Here is a 23,533-nt window from a genome sequence, read left to right as displayed (position 1 = left end):
ACAAAAATCAGCTAGATGATTTTAATACAGAACTCCATCACTACATTTCCATAAGCATTTGAAGTTGGAATTAGCATCATAGAATTACAGGTTTTAAATCACAACAAAAATAAAGCCTGAAGTCTTAACCACAAAATTCAAGTGCAATTCATTTCTGGTATGTTATTACTACTTCAAAATGTTTTGGTGGGAGTGGGGGGAGGTTGGAAGGAGACTGGGGAGGGGGACAGGACAGGACTGTTTTTTTCCCAGCCAGTGTGCATAATGAAACAGCAGAGCATTTCAGATGCTCCCAGCACGACTTGAGTTTCCCACACGTCGTACAGACTTACATTAAATGCACAGCACAGAATGCTGACTACGTAGAGCTATTACCATTCAGCATTTCATTTTTGCCTCAAACTTCAAAGGAAACCGCACCCAAAAATTCTGCAAAGTTGTTACGCGGGAGAGACGGAGCCGGCAGTGGGAAGCAGGTCATCCACGAGCAGGCATTTAAATACCACCGTTCGGAGGAATGACAAACAATACCGCACGCTTTCAGGCATGCACCTGCCTTTCTGGTCCCCATGGGGCATCACTAGCCACAAAACCTTCCCTCTGCCTGTTGCTAAAGCATCCCCCTCTAACCAACGTTGTGAAGGAGCCAAGATGCCATGCCCATATTGAAACTGAGACTGTGGTCCATGCCCTCCCTCCAGCGTCCTAGCAGAGCAGGGTTGCCTTTCTCACTCCAGCAACCTCATGGACATGAGGAGAGGAAAGCGCTGAGTCTCCCCTGCCCTTCCTTGACAGACCTCAGCGCTGCTTCTGCTCCTCGGCGAGTGCGGGGGCTGCGCCAGAGCAGCAGCTGAACGGGGTGGGAAGAGCAGGGCTGCCGCTGCAGGGCTCCTCGTTCCCATCGCTATCCTCCACACCGCAAAGGAGAAGAAAGAATCCAGTAACTGTACAGGAAAACACAGAACCATGGACACTTTCCTTTAAAAAAAAAATAAAAAAATTAAAACAAGTAATTAAAAAAATCACGGGATCACAACTGGCAGTGGTGCTGTTGCACCTGTCATCAGCTCCTAATGTATGTCACCATGGCAAGAACTTGAGACAAAGATGATGCAGCACTATGGAAAGCAAGACAACCATATAGCACTGGTGAGGTGGTGGGGAAGTACGTAGGTTCCTCAACACCTAAAAACACAGGGGGAAAAAAAGAAAGGGCACTTCTAAAATGGAAAAAAAAATAGCACGAGCAACAGGGAGATGAGGCAAAAGACAGGAGCAGACATGCAAAAAGCATCAAGAGTCGACCTTACGCAGAAAAAAAAAGAAAAACTGAGAAGGGACATACAACGGGTAAAACACAAAAAGAATTTTAAAAATCTCATAAGTGAAAGAGCACGAAGTGAAAAGTAATTAAGAAGAGAGGTCTCCATATAAGAATGTGTAAATACCATCTTATTTTGACTACTCATGTGCAATGCACCATCACACTAAATTCAGCTTGTATATTTGAGCTGAAATTTAATTAAAAAAATAAATCCCTCATTATCATGATTATCTGGGTGGGGCAGGAATATTAATTTAAACAAGTCTGTAAATACATTTGCTTTCTTTAGGGCGCAGTCATGCTGTGTTGCAAGCCTGTCTTCTCCCTAGTTAACTGTTTCTCTGAAACCCTATGCATGCACCGAAACACACCGAGATCTTGTAGGCATGCAAGTTACGGCACATCTTTCAATTAGTTGGCACCTGGGAGAAAAATAATTTAATTAATACAGTGTTTTTCTGTTTTTCCTGGCTGCATCAGCCAATAGACAAAGACAGTCCGCTGTCTCTTACTCTTATGCAAATACCCACCGTTTCAGTTAAAGCCTTTGCTTCCACTGCTATTCAAGCTCTATTTCGGTTTTTGGTGTTTTGGGTTTTGGTTTTTTTTGGGGGGGATGTTAGTTTTGGGTTTTTTTTTCCCCAGAGTATGAAGGGGAAGGATGGAGACATAATTTCATAATGGCACCCAATGCTCCCACGACCATGAAGCATATTTGCATGTAAGTATTACAGCATCATCCAGACCATGACTTGGTGCCAGAAGTTGTTTTCAATTTCCAGGCTCCCAAAAAAATGAAAGAAAAAACCACTCAGTACCTCCAGTGCCTAGCAACAAAAACTTCTGACATTTTAGGAAGAGAGACTGATGCATTTTTTTGGCTACAGAATTCTGAAAATCATCCGAATACATCATATTTAACAGACATGTTTCTTAGTTATGAAGACATTTGGAGTCATCTTGAAAGCTTACACTGCGTCTCCTTCAGCTCTGCATTCACGACAAATCCTGTTTATTGGCACCCTCCTTCCCTTAAGTAAGGGCCTATTTCCATTACAAACAGAGGTATTTTTTAAAAATAGAAAACGTTATTTCATAGATGCAGCATTATACTGACCACTAAAGCCAGGCCACATCAGCTTAATACAGAATTTAGAGCTGCATTCTGAAGCAGCATCACTGCACAGCTCCGCATTGTTTATATTCAGAGGTGGGGTAAGGGAAGAAACCTCCAGCAGAAGCCCGTTGAACAAGTTGGGTAACTTGCTCTTCCTCGGAGGTACGTTTCGGTTATTAGCGCTGGCTGTGGGTGCGGGGTGGGGGCAGAGGGGGGAGAGCAGGGAGCGGGGCTGAACAAACCTTGTGGTCTGACCACAGCCCTGGGAGCCAGGAACTCCCAATTACCACCTTGGCCTTGCACATCAGGATGCTCAGTGCCCATCACCCACTCATCCCATCTATAGATTGCAATCCCAGCTCCTACAGCTCTCCATATTTCTCTGAAGGCTGCTAACGGGTTCGACCTTGAACCAAAAGGAGGAGGAGGGGTGGGTGGAATAGCTAAACTACTGTTTTCCTCCCTTTTTGGGCCCCAAACTAAAAATAATAATTAAAACAATCATCCTGCAGGCATAATTTGACTTAAGAGTGACCTCAAGGCTTCTGTTTGGTAAATTATCCCACCTATAACAGCGCACATGGAGCACTGTATTGGCCAAAGATCAGAAACAGTGCTAACTGCTTTGCCACTCCCCTCCGCGTGCCCTTCGTTGTTTTTCCACGTTGTGTAAAACAATAAATTACTGTGATCCTTGACACAAGGAGTCCCTGCCCCAGCTCTACTACAGACACCAACTCACCAACGATTCACTTCCAGCCTTCCTCTCAAAAAGCAGGTGCTCCTGCTGCCAGAACGCAGGAAGGAAACTGTTTCCATAAAGTCTCCTGTTACCCTGGTGCTCCCAGTATCAATAATTGTAACTGACAGCCAGGAAGAGGAACATTCCTTTTCACTGCTGCAATTCACAGCTCTCACCAGAGTCCAACCATTACAGAAACCACGTTCTGACGCAGCCTTAGGCAAGAAGCATTTTGGTTTGGGCCCATCCATTCCCCAAACCCCAACGCCATCTGCGATGACAGCAGCCCATCACAGAGCTCTGTAAGACCAAGGTGTGTGTTGAAGGATGTTCCCCAGAGTTTGCTCCTCGGCTCCTGGCGCTGCCCACCGCCACGGGTAATGGCCAGCAGAAGACCCCTCTGCCCGGCTCACCTCATTACCTGCAACCTCTTGCAGCACTGACCTCCACAGTTTCTTTCGATCGAGAGTAATGGCATCAAGGGAAAACACACAACAGAAATTAATGGCTTTTTTTTGAAGCAGGACTTCCAAGTTGACAGTTTTCAAGGTGCTTGACACAGGAAGGGACCAACTGTCCCCAGTGATTCAAAATCCCTCCCAGGACCATGTCTCTTACCAAGCCACAGCATAACCTTCACTATAACATTACAGCCGTATATTATGGCAACAACACGTACCAAATGAGCCTTTTATTGATAAGGGAGAGTGACTATCAAGGTTGTAAACTGCAGGTGTGTTTCTGGGATGTCACTGCTACCAAATAAGGCCAGCTGGAAAGGAGAAGGGCAAAAGTACAGCACATGAGCAACCCGGGCAGGCATGCCTTGTCAATCCAGAGAGCTCTCTGCACTTCACAGCTTCATCCCATTTCAGACAAGACAAAGGGAATTTAGCTTGCCCACTTGCAGGCATTCTTACTGTAAAGAAAGCATAGGCTCGGAAAGCCAGTATGGAATAACCATCCCAGGCTACTTCCATGTTTAGACAAGCCTTAACTTTCCCACCAGCTACTTACATTCCAGTCAAAGTCAAGAAGAAGAAAAAAAAGCGGCGGCAGGGGGGGGTGGGGTGGAAATCAAGTGATGTGCTTTTCACCCCAAACGGTTTATACAAAACAGACTTTACAAGTGAAGTGTGTAAAATACTCCAGTGCCAAGTCACCCCACTACACAGAACTGGAATGACAGTAATCCACTTAAAGGTGAAACTCCCCTGAAGCCTAATGAGTAATAAAAGAAGTAAAGACCTCTTGTTCTTGAAACACTGAACATTTTGGCAGAGCTTGCTCCCCCCACACACTTTTTTATTTGTACACACAAGTTTTTCTGTTTTGCTCAGACAGGTTAACAATATGATATAGATGAAATTCAGCCCCTCTGTACACAGGGCTTGATAGACAGCAAGTTGCCTCAGATCCTCAATTCACATAGTCCCTGATTTTTAGACTATGGTTTAGTACTTCACTCTTCTTAGAAAAGAATTTGGAAGTTTCCTCTAACTTAGCTTCCTTCAGCAGCCAGACATCTTTTGTTTCTCAAGAGGAGCAGCATGCTAGTACCCTATTTAACCCTTGCTGCCCTACGTGGGCTTATCCCATGGTGCAGAGAAGCTCCCCCTGCACGCCCAGATCAAAGAGGGGCTTGGGAGACGATCTGCCTTAGTGCCAGGCTTCCTCGTGTCTCCCCCCATCCTCACGCCCCGCAGAAGTCAAGCTCCATCACTGCAGCTGCAGCGTCTCAGCACTCTGCATTCAGCAGCATTTGGTGTTGGCATCGTTTTTAATAGATCTTTTACATACATCACCGGAGGAGGGTGATTCAGCACGGGCACATGGGCGCGGAGGTGTTCAGACAGGCGTTAAAAGATGTGGTATGAGGATTTTGTACCAAACAGAAGAGAGAGTAGCATAGCTGTATGGCTCCAGCACTGATACCACAGAAAGAGTTATCGCCGCTGCAATTAACATCTACTTTCTTTGGAAATTGCCATGAATTTTAAACACTGCACATCAATACATATCTGACAACCCAGAGAGAAAAAAAAGCACTGTAGCGTCCAGCTTATGAAGATTTAACACAGATAAACACCAACTGCCGCAAGAAATCTCAGCACTGCACTTCCTTGGCAAAGGCAGAAGAAATCAGATTACAAATGTCACAAGTATGATTTAAGGTGTGTACCTTTTCTACGTGGTTGACATTTTTTTTTTCCAGTTAGGAAGGAATGTTTCTTCACAAACACAGAAACAGTCATCAGTTATTTAAGGAAATAAAAATAGCACACAAATGACAGAGTATATGACAGACTACAGCTGATTGAGTTGATAAATGGAAATTTTTTGCAGTTCGTTTGGCAACCAAATTTATGTATTTTTTTAAGTGCTGGCAAGTTGAGGCAGAAAGGGTCATACTTATTCAGAGCTTTGGTTTAGAGCAGGAAGAGGGATGAAAACTTTCCACATTAGAAAGTTCTTGCTGTCAATCATATTACTTTACAGTTAGTTTACAAGAATTTTTAAATTAATTACTTAGCATTTTGACATCTCATCCCAGTAACATGCCAGAAGCATCGGTTTGGAAGACATTATCTCATTTAAAGCATCCCCCAAATACTACTTTCGATTCATGGAGATCAACCAATAGGCACAGCACTTACTGTCCCCTGACAACAGACCAGGGCGAGTAGCTGAACCACTATTTCCTGGGGTCTGCACCCATATAGTTTCTCCCCACTTATGTCTCCTAGATACATTTCACTTCATCATCACCCACCCAAAACCTGTCAAGTTCAATCCAGCGTCTGGATTTCATTCTGCCTGATCGAAGTCTTGAGCAGCTACTAAAAATGTCACAAAGACTTTGCATCAACCTCCCCTTTCCCCACACCCTACATTTCAAAGTGTTTAGGCAGCAACAGAAAACAATTAAAGGAAATTCAGAGCTAAGGCTGAAACATACCATATGTTTTCAAGCAGAAGGGCACAAAACATCAGTAAACCACTGCCGAGATTACATACTCCCACTATCAGGCATTGAAAGACTACAGAACAATGTCATCTCTAACTATTAATAACCATACTTCCTTTCTAGCACACAGCCCTCTTTTCTTAATTGTCTAACAGAGGTGTTTCCATACAAGCCACATTCCTCTTTCCCATAAGACAGCAGAAAGAGTACCAGAAGTGATTTATAGTTCCACATACATTCCTATCAGGTCTTGCATCACTCCTGATATTTGTTAATTTACAGTTTTAGGTTCTCAGAACTCAGGTCAGACATACTTCTTTTTGGTTTTTGTTCGCAGTATAGCCTATGAAAGAATTGGCCTGAAAGCCAAAATTTCGCCCCCACCCTACTCTGACTTACTGGTTGACCTCAGGAAAGCCACTAAACTCCCTCTGCCCATGCTCTATCTTCAGGCATAGAACTGAAACCATGGTAAAGAGCTCTTTGCAAAGTACTCTAAGATATAACATTTTAAAGACTTTTTATATAAGAGGTAAGAATTTTCTTAAATTATTAAGCATAATGATCAGGTTTCTAAAATGCTTCATAAATTTACAAAGACCCCCAAAAAATCATAACTTAATTCAAATTTGGGAAAAATGATGGGCACACAAACTTGGGGATGAAAATCCCAATTAAAAAAAAAAGTAACATCTGCTTAGGAGTTTGAAGCAATGGCAACTGAACCTTCTGAATTTTACAACGGAAACACACATGCTAATTTCCAATTGCATTTTTTGTACCACTGACAAAAAATCTCACTAAAATTCATTAAGTAAGAAATTTAACACATTGCTTGATGGTTACATTTGAAATACCATGCTGTGTCACTTCCCAGGTGAAAAGAGATTTTCTCAGACTAATATAAATTCTCTTATGTCCAGGAAACTTGTCTGAGCACTTCAGCTGGACCACTGATAAAAGAAAAAAGCTTCCCCTCCCATGTAATTGTACTTGTCAGAACAAAACTAGATACTTAAGGTATATGTTTGGTAACAGTAGGTAGAAGTCCTCATCTAGTTTAAGCACTTTAAAAATCTGAAAATGTTACTGCACTTACTTAAAGCAATGCAGTAAACATATCACTATACATTAAAATGCTTTCCAGTATTTAATGAAACTATATAATTTGCCAGAGGAGACAGGTTTCAAGTTAAGTATAATAACAGGCTGAAGTATCTGGGGGAGGGGAAGGTGGGGGGGAACGACAAACTAAAAAAAAATAAAAATCCCCCCAAACCAAACCCAACACAAAGCATCCCCACAAAAAACCCCAAAACCAAACACAGAGAATGTGGTGCCTCAAATTCCTTGTTTGTTTTTTGAAATATAGTAAAATATGATCACTTAAAGTTATGCTGTCCTTCCTGGCAATTACTGTTTCTTTACTGAAGAAAAAAATCATAGAACAGTTTGGGTTGGAAGGGACCTTTAAAGGCCATCTAGTCCAACCCTCCTGCAACGAGCAGGGACATCTTCAACTAGGTCAGGTTGCTCAGAGCCCCGTCCAACCTGACCTTGAATGTTGCCAGGGATGGGGCTTCTACCCCCTCTCTGGGCAACCTGTGCCAGTGGTTCACCACCCTCATCATACAAAATTTCTTCCTTATATCTAGCCTAAGTCTACTCTCTTTTAGTTTAAAACTGTTACCTCTTGTCCTATTGTAACAGGCCCTACTAAAAAGTTTGTCCCCATCTTTCTTATAAGCCCCCTTTAAATACTGAAAGGCCGCAACAAGGTCTCCCTGGAGCCTTCTTTTCTCCAGGCTGAACAACTCCAACTCTCTCAGCCTTTCTCCATAGGAGAGGTACTCCATCCCTCTGATCTTTTTTGTGCCCCCCCTCTGGACCCCTTCCAACAGGTCCATGTCTTTCCTGTGCTGAGGACCCCAGAGCTGGACGCAGGACTGCAGGTGGGCTCTCACCAGAGCAGAGCAGAGGGGCAGAATCACCTCGCTCGACCTGCTGGTCATGCTTCTTTTGATGTGGCCCAGGGTACGACTGGCTTTCTGGGCTGGGAGCGCACATTGCCAGCTCATGTCCAGCTCCTCATCCACCAATACCCCCAAGTCCTTCTCCACAGGGCTGCTCTCAATCCCTTCATCCCCCAGCCTATATTGATACCAGGGGTTGCCCCAACCCTGGTGCAGGACCTTGCACTTGGCCTTGTTGACCCTCATGAGGTTCACATGGGCCAACTTCTGGAGCTTGTCCAGGACCCTCTGAATGTCATCCCGTCCCTCAGGCACGTCAGCCACACCACTCAGCTTGGTGTCATCTGCAGACTTGCTGAGGGTGCACTTGATCCCACTGTCTATGTCACTGATGAAGATATTAAATAGTACTGGTCCCAATACGGACCCCTGAGGGACACCACTTGTCACTGATCTCCATTTGGACCTTGAGCTGTTGACCACTACCCTCTGGGTGCGACCATTCAACCAATTCCTCATCCACCAAACAGTCCATCCATCAAATCCATATCTCTCCAATTTAGAGAGAAGGATGTTGTGGGGGACCATGCCAAAGGCCTTACAGAAGTCCAGGTAGATGACATCTGTAGCTCTTCCCTTGTCCACTGATGTAGCTACTCCCTCACAGAAGGCCACTAGGTTAGTCAGGCAAGACTTGCCCTTGGTGAAGCCATGCTGGCTGTCTTGAATCACCTCCCTGTCCTCCATGTGCCTTAGCATAGCTTCTGGGAGGATCTGTTCTGTGATCTTCCCAGGCACAGAGGTGACACCGACAGGCTGGTAGCTCCCAGGGTCCTCCTTTCTACCCTTTTTAAAAATGGGTGCAATGTTTCCCATTTCCGACAAATCTCTTGCTTCCCACAAGAAAAAGGAAAACACTTTTGGAAAGTTTTGTTACCTGCAGCATAAAAAGGATATTGAATGAAAAGAGGTAGATAACTACTACTATAAAGAGGAACCTGACCTCATTTCTGCCATCTGAAGTGCTCCTGAACCTGCATTAAATGTATAGGCTGCCCTATAAAGGAGAGCACATTTTGGAGGCAGGGCATGAGTTCTGTCAGACCATACCCACTTTCACTTTCTCTCCCTTCCTCTCCAGTTTTAGCCATACTGAAGTTAAAAGTCAGAAGAAACACCACTTGCTATTGTAAAACAAAAATCTCCACTCATGTAAGGATTATGCCAAGTAACTAGAAGTCTCTTAAAATACTTGTCTTTCTGAATTCCCCAACAACTTGCTGAGCATATTCATCTGCAAAACAGGCAATGATGCCTCTTTAACTTTGTTTACACATTGAAATTATCAACTTCTCAGAAAAAGACATGTTTCATCTTGTGCCTTGCCTTACAAAAAGCAATACCAGATTAATCAGCTTCCAGGTGAAAGACATCAAACAGGACTTACGCAACCTCACTCTTCACAGCAGTGCTGCGTATGCACTCACCCTGTACCTCTGAATTTACAGTCCACAGACAAATCAAAATCCCAAGACTCAGGTCAGCCACGAGAGAGGGCGATGGAGGCAGGGCTTGAGGCAGAGCCTACAGCCGCCGCGTTAGCTATGATGTGTTCTGGTACTCATCAGAAAAGTGACTTAAACCTTCAGAAGAAAAAGCAACACTCCACATCACTCGGTATTATTCCCTCTTTGCTGCAAAAAGAAAACGTCAGACAAGCAAACGGAGCACGTCAAATGCTTATCATCTCATTAGCCAGCTCTCGACCAAAATCTATGAGGCTACTTCTTATGAGCGCTTTTGGATACTGTTAGTTGCTGTACAACCAGCAATTCCATCCAGCTTTGAGCCGTTATTTTTTGGTGTTTGGGAGCACACCAAAGCAAACAACAGCAGCTTTTATGCAACTTAGTCCATGTATTTGTGTATTTGCCCTTCCTGATTTTTCATGAAGAATAGAAAGAAGGAGGAGTTCTCTTATACTCTTTTCCTCACACCAGACAAGCTACTATTAATATTACTAATGTAGCCCATACTAGTCAAAGTCACAGAGCAGAAGTTTAATATTTAAAAATTCAAATTATTTAAAAAAAAATACAAAATGCAAGAAGACAGAAAGCATGGACCAATATAAAGGCTATACTAAACACAAGGAGATCAACAGCAGGAAAAAATAAATAGGATTTTCAGCATGAAGTAACGAACTTTGGAAGTAGAGCTGCTTGGAAAAAAAGGATTCTTTTTTAAATTAAAATAAAACCTCTTATATTAATATTACCATCAGGTTTTTAAATTTAAGTGGAAAATACAACTAATTTGATTCTAAGTAATCTAGACAAGGAACTTTGAAGCCATGTCCTAAATAAAACATATAACTGAAATAACCTTCACTTTGCAAGTATGGATTTTACCTGAAAAATTGTTTTAGAAGTGTCCTATATAAAGTAAAAAAAAAAAAAAAAAAAAAAATCATCTGCATGCCATTCCCCTGCAACACAAAAACCAACCCTGTCAAGAAAACTTTCCCACAGAAAAGGAAATACTGGCCAGCTCTACTTGATGACATGAGATAAGGAAGTACCAGGGCAGTTCCATGGTTTGCAGTGGAGTGTTAGGCACAAAGGCTCAGAAAAATGTTTTTTTTATGGCAAGATTTTTATCTTCTCCACCTGTATCTTTATCTCCCCTTTCATTTTGGTATAGCTTTCTTTCACATTTCTCCCTTCTCACCTTTATTATCCTCTACTTTCCTGGTTTAGGAGGTACATGCTGATGATCTCCACAACAAAGTGGCTTTCCCCCACTGTCTGAGGTGGTTGTCTTGGTGCAAGTGGAACTAATACCTTCTGACACATTAAAAAAGTAAATTATAGAATGTAGTGGTGTTATATTAGATTGCATTAAAGAGAGGAAATGATGTTTGAGCAGCAGTTGTCAGAGGGGCATGTTGGACCTTGGTGAACCAGGAAAGTAAGTGTTTGAAAAATTCTGCCTGGAAAACTATCACGACGTTCTTCGCTCTAAAGGAACCCTAATTCCCCACTAGAACAAAAAAAAAAAATTCCCACTCCCACATTTCAGATGCACATGTTCAAACCTGGGACTGCTTAGAGATGTGCAGTTTTATTCTCTTGTGTGAAAGGGAAACAAAAGTTCACCAGAAACCCCTCTGCCAAAGCTGAAGAACTTAACGAAGATGACATATGGTGCTAACGTTCATCCTGCACTCACAATGAGACAGTCAAGAGTTAGCAACATCCCTACTCATTGGAAATCAGGGACCAATTAAACAAAAGAAAAGTGCTAATGGCATTTCATTTACAATCCCAAAATCCCAATAGCTTTCTACTCTGCCCTGTGGTTTAACCACAGCCCTCATGCCTCTGATGTGACGAAACACTTCCCAACCACAGAGCAAAGTGTTGCACTTCCACCTTACTCATAGGAACTGCAAGGAAAGATAGATGGTCTTGAACAACCAAATCGGTACGTTGCAAGGCAAGGTTCCCATTAGCTACCATTCTCCAGGGGAGATCCTGACTCTTAACTCTGAATTTGCTTCACCACCTGGTCTCAGCTGGGAACTTACTTTAACTAAAATTTTGCCTCGCTACAGTGCATACAGTTATTTATCCTGAGCAATGAGCAATGTATTATTCTGACAGATATGTCGAGCTTGCATATACTACACAAAACTCATTCATCTTCCCACTGTCTCATGATGTCTTACGACTTCCATCCTGGTGCATGATTCTCTGTGTTCAGCCAACTGAGTTGGAAACGTGAGGTTTCTGGGGAATGACAGCACTGCAGCCCAAGATGTGCCTCAAAATGCTCTGCAGAGCCTTGTTGGAAAATATGTTGTCAGACCACAAAGTCCTCCCCCTTGTGTGATTATATCCAAATCATCTCACATGCTGGGATTCAAGCTGAAAAGCCCATATTTATTAAGAACCAGGTTTTCTTTGCATTTGCTTTTGCTAAGCATTTGTTTTATTTCCACCACACCCACCCTCCCAGAACTCTAAGCAAAATCATTTTGCAGTATCAGAACCCAGCAAGATTTATCAATTTAAGTCACTTTTCCTTAAATCCCATCTCTGTTTCACATAAGTATGGACCAGAAAAAGTGGATTTTTAAGGCAGACTGCACTTTCACTACCATGCATAATGAAACCCAACTTCCACAATCCTCTGACCTTTCGGTTACCCTTACCATGTCCCCCAGAAATGCCAGAAGGCTTCAAGAACTGCTGCTCTGTGCTGGTTTGCTTGCCTGCTCTGCTGTACTAGGGAAAATATACACATTGCTCTTTACACAAACTGTGTATTTTAGATGCTTTGAAAGATAAGCAGAAATTAAATTTTCATTTTCCAGAAACTGTTCTAGTGCAAAGGTTTTAAACAAACGGCATTTAAAAAAACAACGGCCCAAATTAAAGCAAACAAACCAACAGCCACGTCCCAGCTAAGTCCCCTTCGGGAAGCCTACAGGGATGTCACTGTCTCCAAAACCTGCCGTGCGCTGTTAAAAATTGACCTGCAGCGAGTGGCATCTTTCTGCCACTACCACTGGAGTTGGTCCTTTGCACCCTGATTGCTCAGGAAACCACCTCAGGAGCTGCATGGAGGCTTCTTCGGTCACCTGTCTTTGACCACCGCTTCTCTGCAACTGCTCTGGTATTTGCCTTACCCCCAGTGAAGCAGTTCAGTTTTCCAAACTGGAACGTAAACGAATAGACAAACATGGCTAAGATGATGGCTAGATCTCACCCAAACCACAAGAGGTACGTGTCCCTGAAGAGAAATGGAGCAGCGGGGCTGCATCAGCAAGCTGCTAGATGGAGATCAAGTTATGGCCCGGTCCAACTCTCCTTCCCAACAAGTTTTAATAAACCCTTCCACGCAAGCTGCAGCCCAGCCTTCCTGCACCATGCCAAACGGGAGATAAGTTTAATCAATTTTTTTTAAGTTTGCCTGGTACCAATTCAGCATTTTTTGTTAACTGAATGCTGAGTTTCATTTCAGTATTTAATCATCAAAACACATGTATTTATCTATCTGTTCCGCCATGATTATACCTGAACCACTGCAATCCACACCCAAAATCACTAGACAGCAGTATAATCAAACTAAAGGTGAAAGCTAAGGCTTGGTTTTAGTTACCTAAATTTGCTTGGAATTTAGGCAATCCTGCTAATATAAAACCCCTATTATATTTTATGATAATTAAGGTGTCATAAAAGTAAGTATGACATAACAAATTAATAATGCATTTACTTCATTTAAAAAAAAATGCACTTCACCCTAAGTCAATACCAAAAAGTAGAGCACACAATACTCCATACAAAACAGAATGTTTCATTATTCATATAGGCTTTCACTTCCTATTTTACTCAAGAAATTTGTTTTCAAAACAGCCACGCAGTCAAAGAAACAATATAATGAAACCCTTCTGGAGATTCCACCGAAGATGCCCGTTGAGCACTGTGTTTCTGTACTGCTGAAAAAAACCTGCCAAGTATTTGAAGTGAATAGAAAGCTTAAAAAACACACTTACATGGAAATAAAATACATTAACTCCCTATAGAACAAAACCAAACCTGAAGAAATTCCTGGAGGGGAAAGGGGGAGGAGGAAAAAAAAAGGGGGCGGGGGGGGAGAGAAACAAGATGTCTTTTCAAGCATTTGTTTTCTTCTGATAATCGGACTGCCACAAAAGTGTTAAGAATATGGTGGGTTTGTTTCCTTTTAGTCAGAAAAGCCAGGAGAGAAATGGATGTTAGCTGCCCCATGATGAATGCATAAAATGTTTTCGAAATGGATTTGAGGACATAAGTCTAGAGGACCATGAAAAGGAGCTGTAGAAAGAACATGATCAAAAGATCTTCAGATTACAGGATCTGCAACACTGGAATTCAAGTTGTGGCATCTGTTTACCCTTTAGAAAAAAATGCCATCTCTTGAAGTTAAAATTTCCATCTGGATTTAAAAAAAACAACAAACAAAAAAAACCCCAAAACCAAACCACAGAAAAAAGTCCCCCTACCAACAGTAATTTCTAAATCTCATAAAGGCTTGGTGGGGAGCAATTAATACAACACTGGAAGACACTGAAAACAGCAGAAGTGAGAGCCATGGAAGTGTATACATGAAGCCACACAAAACACTATCTACAGGCAGATTTGTGGGAGAAGCAGCTTACTAACAATGAAAATATTTCCAGAACATGGCAAACAAGCCTACCGGCTAATTCCTTAGCAAGCTCTTTGCATCTCTAAATCCTGTGGATCATCAGCCACAGTACCCTGAGCCTGTCAGGTACTAATGCTTGCTTTTCTATAAATGTACAAACCCATTGTTTTTAGTTTGAGTTTACATGCCAGGATGAAAGCTGGGCTCTCAAAGCTGGTATAACTGAGCATGTTCCTCTCAAATCTGGGAAAATACATCTACCCTCCTACTACTGCCATCGTAAGCACCGTTTTCTGGAACCCTCCCATTATGGCCCTCACAATCACAATCTTCTGAAACTGAAGTATTTATGTAAAACCTTTTTCATGGGTTGACACAAAACATCAGCTCTCTCAATGACTATCTTCAAGTGGTATTTTAACAACACCACCACTGGATGATCTTGGTTTAGAAGAACCATTCACCTTTCCTCCCCTTTCCTTTATTTCTGAAGACTTGTAGGAACTAGAAACAACTTGAAGGAACAATAACACACTACAAGTAAGATATAAACTACACACCTAAAGAATACTCCAAATTTTTGCATCTGGAAACAAGCAAAAAAATGCATGTAAAAACAAGAGTTCTTACAGTTATGATTCAAGACAACGCTTAAGTCACCACAAAAATGAAATCTAGTCTATGGTTTTCTGGTTTGGATCAAATGGCTACTTCAGAGGCCATTTAGGCAATCAAACTGCTGCTAGAGTAACTGTGCTGTCCTCCCCAGAATGATTTTGGTTTCATTTGAATTCTTTTTCAGATGCTTAACGGGAAAAGAATGTGCAGCACTCATTATTTGCAAGCCTAATACCCTGAGCTCTTCTGGGACAAAGGCAGCTAATACTTTCTACATTCATTTGATATGGAAATGCACGTTCTCAGCTTGTGCAATAATATATGACAAGTTAACCCAATCTTATGACCTCTGGCCAAGTTAACTACACTTCTCTAACGAGATACACAGCTGACCAGCAAAAGCAGACGTTTTGTATTTATATGTTTTAATGGGATGAGCCAACAATTATCTAGAGATGTTTTGTGTTCTACTACTATTAAGAGATTAGGTAACTTTCCCTAAAGTTGAGATTGCATGTTTACCATAAAGTGGGATCTTCTGCTTGTTACAGGCATCATGCATATGTCACTGTTCACCTTGGGTCTTTTAAGATGAGACCAACAGTTCTGGTGACAGGACTAAGTGGTCTAGATACCCTAGTGACACAAATAGGCAACAAGGCTTTCATAGGAAAAAATTATGACTAAAAAATTATTTTAATTTGTTTACCCAGAAAAGGTTTTCTGATGCTAAACAGCTACGAAATTTATCCTACAGTCTCTGACCAGCAAATTTGTCAGACCGTATACAGGAAATCTTTTAAATTTCTTGTGAAAATGATTACATGTATCTTCCCCCTTTCCCCCAACAATGTGATTTACAGCCAAAACATTGGCAAATCCCTCGCTGAAGCCTGAGGAGAGATCTTTGCATCATCAGAGTTATTTTAAAGCAACCTAAGCTTTGCTGTGGGTGGGGAGAAGCAGATTCTAAAAATACTTCCATTACACGGAACATTTCCTAGTCTGCCCATTCCCTAATAAAGGAACATCTGAAGTGGCTTGTGAATATAAAACAGGATGATGGCCTTTAAATAAAGGGAGGTAATGCTACATAGGTTTGTGCACAGGAACTGTCAGTGCTTGATGTATCTGGGGATGGTGAAGCTTCATGCAGTGACAAGCTGATTATAAAGTTACATCACAGAGCAGGTAACCTTTGTGGTCTACGATGACATATAAATGGTACTATTTTAAACAAAAAGAGAAATGGAACTAACATCTTGAAAACTTAGTAGGTTTTTGTAGCAAGACCATGTAAGAACAATAGGCAAGCGAGCGCTCATTAAAAACAAACAGAACTTGGTATCATACCCCAGATACTAGATTTGATGTCATTACTTACCAAGCCAGCTATTGGAGTTGACAGACGATTGATCTTCTTAATGATGCCAGGTTTGATCTTGTTAATCAAACTAAAAAGAAGTCATATGATTTTCTGTTACATAATCAACTTTATTTAAGCATGAGCATCAATGCTTATCAAGAAATAGTTTGCACATAGTCCTAACTTATATGACTTGAACCAAGTACATTTGAACCTATTAACATCCCCTTAATTTTTTTTTTTAAATTAGTTTTCCGAGAAGTGACAAGCAACAACAGACTGTAGAAGCAAAAATGGGACAACTCAGACACAGGCAAAGAGATTTCTGAGAATGGCAAAGTCAGAAAAAAGAAGAGAAAAAGCCTAGGTAGGTGTAGGTAGAACTGGATCCGTGTTTCTGCTGCACAGGTGGTGATGTTAATCAGTCTCAAATTTCCCATTTAAAGATTTTCTTCACATAAAAGTTCTGACGGAGCAGATGTCAAAAATATATCAGAATATTAATTTTCAGAGTTCAGTGTGAAAGCACTGATATTGCTGTAAGTGTAAGAAATCAACTTAGTTTTCATAATGCTATCAAGCCCAGTAAGATGTGTGCCATTATTTTTGGCACACATAATTTACACACGGAGGTTGTTTTCAGTCTCAGCCAGAAGAGATTGCACCTCCTATCACTCTTAACTTTATACAAAATTCATAATTGAACTGAGAAGGCAGGACAGACTAATGCATCACTGTTGAATACACAAGCCCAAATGCACACCTTGTCCTGCAGTGAGGATACTGCGCAGGAATCCTTGCACCTTCATACCCGGGTTTTCAGTCACAGAGTTAGGGAAATACTGTGGTTCACTGAATTACGCACTAGACCACAGGATCAACAGAGAACGGGGACCTCAGGACATCCCGCAGACTTCATCTGCTTATATACCTTTGAAGGTTTTGGACTTGCTCCCTCTTCTTGTTGCTGCTTGTCTGGCCAGACCCTTTACCCCACAAAGCATCAGCAAGTTTTTGTGATTTACCCACACCAATGCAAAGTCAGGACCTAGAGTTTAAAACTTTATGTGGGAAAAAGCATTTTTTGCTCAAGCAGCACATGTGTTTGGAAAATAAACACAAATAAGAGAGTTTACCTATACACACTGGAATGGAGGATAGATTTCTAGATGCCTGCAGAAGAAGAAATAATGGCTGCAGGTCCCAAGATTTTTCAACTGCATTAAATTATTTAGTAAACAAAATACATTTGATGAGTTTTCCACAAGAAAACAACAAGAAAAAAGAAAAATAAGTGATCCGTTGAGGTGGAATTAAAACAAAAAAGCCCCTCCCCCTTTTTTTTAATCTTCCAAATGCATAATTTTTATTTGCTTTATTGTACATAAGAACATGAAGTAGCATGTGATCAGGAAAACTTTAGTGACTTTCTTCCTCTAATGTGTACGCAGGAGATCTGGTAAAATGTAAAAGGCTTTATTTTGTCAACTACTGATTAGCCAATCAACATGTGCACTTGGTCATTAAGTAGGCCTAACAAACCAACTGGACTGCTATAGGAATACGTGGTGTAAGTATAGGTCTTATCTGCTATAGTTTAAGTCAAATATGCCACCTCCAGAGATAATATATCCATGGTCACTAAATTAGCCATGTCACAGGTGAACCAAGGAAATGGGCAATGTCATGTCTAGTTTGTCTCAATTATTTAAGATCTTGCAGTCCATTGACTTTGGTGAAAATTGGACATGTGAAAACCTTTCCCATCTTGCTCTCTTCTTTTTCCACAGAATTTCTATGAAAATCACTTCTTGTACTTCAAGTATGTAAAATTTAAAATTATGCCACAGGAGGACAGCTATATGATTTAGTGCAACATAATGAGGCATGTTTTGCTTTAAAGAAAGTTGTGTGCCTCCTAAGGCAAGCTGCTCAGCTAAGAAATTACAGGATGTTTTTCTTGCATATGGCTATTAATTACAGATAAATTTAACTGATTTGCATTTGGCAGATGGAGGCTCATATTCTTTTGCCAAATAAGTGTCAACAATGAAGATATCAGAGGATTAGAATATATTAGTCCACTGCCAGTTCTTAAAGACACTACTTAAAAGTTACAGCTGAATACAATACACACATCCCACTAAATACATACCTGGAGAAATACCTTCTTATTAAATGTATACGCTATTTTTATTACCACATTCAGTCAGTTAACATTTGATTACTTAAGTAATGAAAATACAGTGTCCATCTCTCCATCATTCAGTCTTCAAAATGAATCAACTCCCCCATATCACAAAGACAACAGCAGAAGCAACTAGCAAGATAGACTGGATGGGCAAAGGCCCAAGGAGAAAAATAAAAGCAAGGACAGAAAACACAGTAATATTCACAGAAGAGAAAATGCTGGAACGTGGCCTTTTAGCATTTGCTGTGGTTATTTTTGATACATAGTAAAAAAAAATTCAGAGAACTGAACCTTCATAAATATTTTCTGAAAGTTAGCTTGCTGAACTGATTTAAGAGTGGCTCTGAGATTTGACATATTTTTTTTTAAGTGTCCCAGGTAGCTCTCTAACAAGATTTTTCTCACACTGGCATTCTAATGACATTTACACCAGCCAATCCTTAAAATACTAAGGGATTAGCACCATTTCCAGTCCTGGAAACCTGTTCCAATAACAGATATGTGGAAGATACCTGACAAGTGGACATTTTAACACCTCTGACTCAGTCTAGCAACGAAACCAGACAAGTCCCATTACTGCCAAGCCTATAATATATAAGCACAAGGAAGCTTTTTACAGAAAGCACTCCAAAAAAAGCTGAGGTCAGAGTTTGCTGTTCAAACTAGTAACCAAGACAGTCCAGCAAGTACTGAAACCTGGACTGCATGTGCACATACATGACAACATATTTCTATGTTATGCTGAGACCCAATGCATTTACTTTTATCATCGTAAAGTATTTGGGGTTTTGGGGGGGGTTGGTTTTGTTTTGGGTTTTTTTTTTTTTTTAAAGTATGTTTTCATAAAGTATGCCAAATGACATCCAATGGATTCTACATTATTGAGATACTTGGATGTAACCATAAGAGCACTATTAGTAAGTACATGAAATCAAATGTCTGCCTGTTATCTTAAATTTACAAATTTGTAAAGTTCACTTCTGAAATGTAGTACTTTTTAAAAGAACACTTCTCCGAATGTAAAGTTCTCTGGTAGGAATAGGTAGCTTTCAGCACACAGAGTTTACAATAATTTCTTATGAGGGGGTAGGGATGGAGGACAAAAACCCAAACGACAACAGTGGGTATAGGGGTAACTGAGTCCTTTGATCCCAGCCATGGCCACAGCACCTTGCACAAGCTGAAGAAGCAGCCCAGTGATACCATAAGCGCTATAACCAATAAAACCAATCAACTGGCCAGAGGATCAGCATGATCCTCTTGGTAACACACGAAGTGTGTGGGACAACACATAGAACATGTAGATCTAGAAAGAGGATGTCTGAAAGCTGTTCTTCATTCCCATGGCAAACAACAGGTATAAAGAAAAATAAATAAACAAATAATTTTATTACAAAATACTTTCGGTAATTCAAAAAAACTTCAGAGGCCAGCAAGGAAAGAGACCAACTGATGTTAACCTGAAGGATTTTTATATAGGTAAATCAATACTCACTCGCACAACAGGACTCCATTTTCTAGAGCTGCCCGAAAGTCTTTGGTTCCAAAGCTTTTCCCAGTAACTGTCTATAAAAATAAGAAGTGAGAGTTAATTGGACACAAAATCAGGACTAGCAAGAGTATCTAAGAAGTACACTAGCCCCCCCCAAAACAAACAACGAAACCCACCCAACCAATGAACCCACCCCCACAAACAAAAAACAAACCAACAAAAATTTTGATTCAACACTTAGTTCGTACTAACTATTTTCTTATGTTAAGAAATATTCAAATATTCAAAAGAAATAAGTATCTAAAAAACAGTTCTTTATGCCTCAAAGGAAGTCAGATGCAACATCTTCAAGTAGTTTCCTCTAGCGTAAACCAATCTTCAGCTAAATTCTGTGGGAATACTTATTATTTTCTAAAGCAATACCAGCCACACTGAAAAGCATAAAATACATTTCAAACATAAGTGCAAAAGAAAGAAAAAGTCTTTTATCTCCTGCTTCATATTACAGCATGTATACCCATGATATCCAGCACAAAGTATTTTAATAGGGGTTTTTTTCCTGCCGCTTGCACCTAAGGCAGTGTGACTAAAGAACCACACCAGCAAGTCTGTATTACAATGTGCACATCAATTCCCATTACTTGGCATGCGGTAGGACCATACTAATGGGACTACTTTTTATATTCAGAGTGAAAAGCAGTGAACAAGAACAATGTCTTATAAAGGACTTAAGATATCCAATGCCAAAAGCATTGCCTGCAGGTTTTCAGCAAAGTTTTTTTTGGGTTTTTTTTTGGTTTGTTTTTTTTTTTTTTTGTGGAAAACAAGAGATTTGCTCCTGACATTAACTCCCTCCATCTCAAATGAGACTGTCAACACAGCACCCTGCTCAAGCCTAAACTCACTTGGATTCTTCCTACTAGATCCCTCCCTCTGCCCACGTGGCTTCAAGGGACCAAATTTGGCAGATTTCTTCTGAACACCCAGATTAGTAACCCACACACAAGTCAGAAAAGGAAATCAATATTCCTAAACCAGTCCAAAAGAGGGTTATATCCCAGTTGAGTATAGAAATCAAACACTAGGAAGGGCATTTATTTGAGCTTAGAGGTCACCAGGTTCAGTCACCAGCTAATTATGAACCTCCCTTTGGGGATCCTGACCGTCCCCAATACTGCACAGGACTTCAGGCACACAATTAAAAATGCTGTGGAACCTGCGTGCATCCAGACCAAAGCTACTGATTACCACAGTAATTAAGGAAATTAGTAGTGAAACAAATAGCTGTGCTTGGTAAAAGAGCAAAGGAAAGGATGTAGCTCTTTAAGGATGTTACATTATCACCCTATTACTTTTTCTCAATTGCAAAAGGAGTGTATACTAACACCAGAAATCCTACAACTTAAGTAATTAGATTTAACATAGATTATTTTTTAATTCAGAAGCCGTAACTTCAATCTCCCTATTGAGGGCAAAAGTAGGTGTTACAAAAATCTTCTTTTGGGTTTAAGGTTTTTTTTCCTAGGATTTAACAAAACAAGAGAAAGAATGATGGCACACCAACTCAAGGTAAGAAAAATTTCAAAATTCAGGGAAAGAAAAAAGAAAAAAAAGCTTTTAACAACAACAAAGGATGATAGCGATTCCCCTGGGAGAACTGCATTTTATACAATATTCCTGTAACGACAGTCTGTTCCTACAGAAAAGTAGAGGTTGCATCTTAGCAATATAATTTTCAAGAATCACTTAAAAACACAGCATCTGAAAATTACCCTTATTTCAAATGAAATATGGCCTTTTGATTTCAAATTTGTATATTCAGTGATAATAACTTTGAGGAAACTAGCCAGTGTAACATAACAGCACTGAAAGTTTAAATATAAATATTTGCGTTCCCTAGGTAATAGGGAATATGGGTTATAAATTAAGCCCTTTATTCTGAAAGCTAGAAACTTTAAGTTTGCATGTCTTACAGCAGAATTGTACTGTAATAGGGGCTGTAGGACAGGGGTCTAGCTTTACGGTTATGTTTCAAACTCCAATCAGTTCTTAGAGCTGAAAAGTTATTCTCATTCTGCAGTCGTCACTGACATCTACAGGATTACACAGTCTAGATGTTTGGTTTTATATAGACAGTTTACTGGTAAGTCATGCATGCAATAGATGGGGAGATATTTCCTTCACCTAGAGTTGGGCCCATCCCACACCTGCAGCATCTTATATATCCACAAACAACCTTCATGCTAAAATTCCTTTAAAAAAAAAAATCCTAGAACAGCAGCATGTAGCTTAGGAGATCACCCCTCAAAAATTATTCTCAAGAAGTCAAGGAGCATGTGCCACTGAAGACACATTAACAGCGTAGCCCCTCAAGAACACAAGAGTGCCATGCTGCAGTGCATAATCATGTTTTCATGGTGCACCTTGTGGTCTTTTCCACAAAAAAAACCCCAATACCTCACTCTCCAAAATGGCATGTGGAACATTTTTGACTGCCACAAAGTCTTCAGGCACATGACCTCAGGTAACTAGAAGCCATCCTTGAACAACAAGGTAGTCCGAGTACAAGGTTGTAAATGCTACTATTAGACTTGCAGACCTCTTAAAATTACATTAGACAACATTACACTGGAAGCATTTTGACTAAGTTATTTGCGCAGCCACTGTGGCAATTAACACTGATTTGATATACAGGATGGAGCTGTCAGACTGATCTTGTGACCCACAGATTTTTGATGACTACGTGGTTTGTTGACATTAAAATAAAAGCGTTGGTACTGCCAAGTTAGGTTTCATTAATATTGACTTTTAAAGGATAACTAATAATTAAGTAATTAAGGGGTATTCTCAAGGAACAATATAACACTGGTGGCTTGAAACTGAAACATTTTCCAAGTTGCACAACTCCTTGAATTTGTTGATGTCACAAAAATAAGTACTCTATTTTAAACCCTGTGTTTGTACAGAGACTAAGGACTTCTCTCAGCACGGACTTTCATCTGGCTTATACCCATTGCAAGTCATCAAGCTCAGCTGTAACTATTATAGCCTACATAGGAACTAGGTATCATTAAAAAAAAAAATGGAAAGCCACGGGCTGCCTCGGAGTTCCTTGACTTTTAAGAACTTGAGTAAGCCGAAGTGAATCCCACCCCGAGATATTACATCTTCAAACAATGTCTACGATTTGTGAGTCACTGTTTATTCATTAAAACTGGTTATACTGGGTGTGGTACTCTTATGTAATAGGCATAATTGATTTTGGAAAATTTTTCAACCACTTAGGCCATGTGAGCCACCAAATAATAAAGGAAATATCTTGCAAAAGCGATTTTTATCCGTGTTTGAACAACATCTCTTTTCAAATTATGTCTCTTCTCTCTTTCATTCAACTAATATATTCTGCTTCTTTCTCTGCTTTTTTGACAGAAAGAGAGCAATGACATAATTAAAGGCCATATCCTAAAATCACATTTAATTGCTGCTATAAAACAGTTTGATTTTATTTTTGTAAGACAGCGTCCCCTAATACTTTGGTAACTTGCAA

At 40.5% G+C, this 23,533-nt stretch overlaps 1 protein-coding gene across 1 annotated transcript in view; it reads right to left on the bottom strand.

The window, feature by feature from the left end:
* The window catches only part of LMO7 (LIM domain 7), a 99,906-nt gene extending 79,850 nt beyond the window's left edge, over window positions 1-20,056 (bottom strand). The window contains exons 1-2 of the mRNA XM_010575262.1: window positions 19,990-20,056; window positions 16,322-16,391 (exon numbers count right to left, since the gene is read on the bottom strand). The gene's annotated coding sequence lies outside the window, so the exon portion shown is untranslated. The remainder of the gene's footprint in view (window positions 1-16,321; window positions 16,392-19,989) is intronic.
* Between the last annotated feature and the right edge of the window lie 3,477 nt (window positions 20,057-23,533).

The sequence above is a fragment of the Haliaeetus leucocephalus genome, unplaced genomic scaffold (assembly GCF_000737465.1).
Source record: "Haliaeetus leucocephalus isolate CR32 unplaced genomic scaffold, Haliaeetus_leucocephalus-4.0 Scaffold462, whole genome shotgun sequence".
In the NCBI taxonomy this organism is placed as follows: domain Eukaryota; kingdom Metazoa; phylum Chordata; class Aves; order Accipitriformes; family Accipitridae; genus Haliaeetus; species Haliaeetus leucocephalus.
This window is presented reverse-complemented; position numbering and strand designations above follow the sequence as displayed.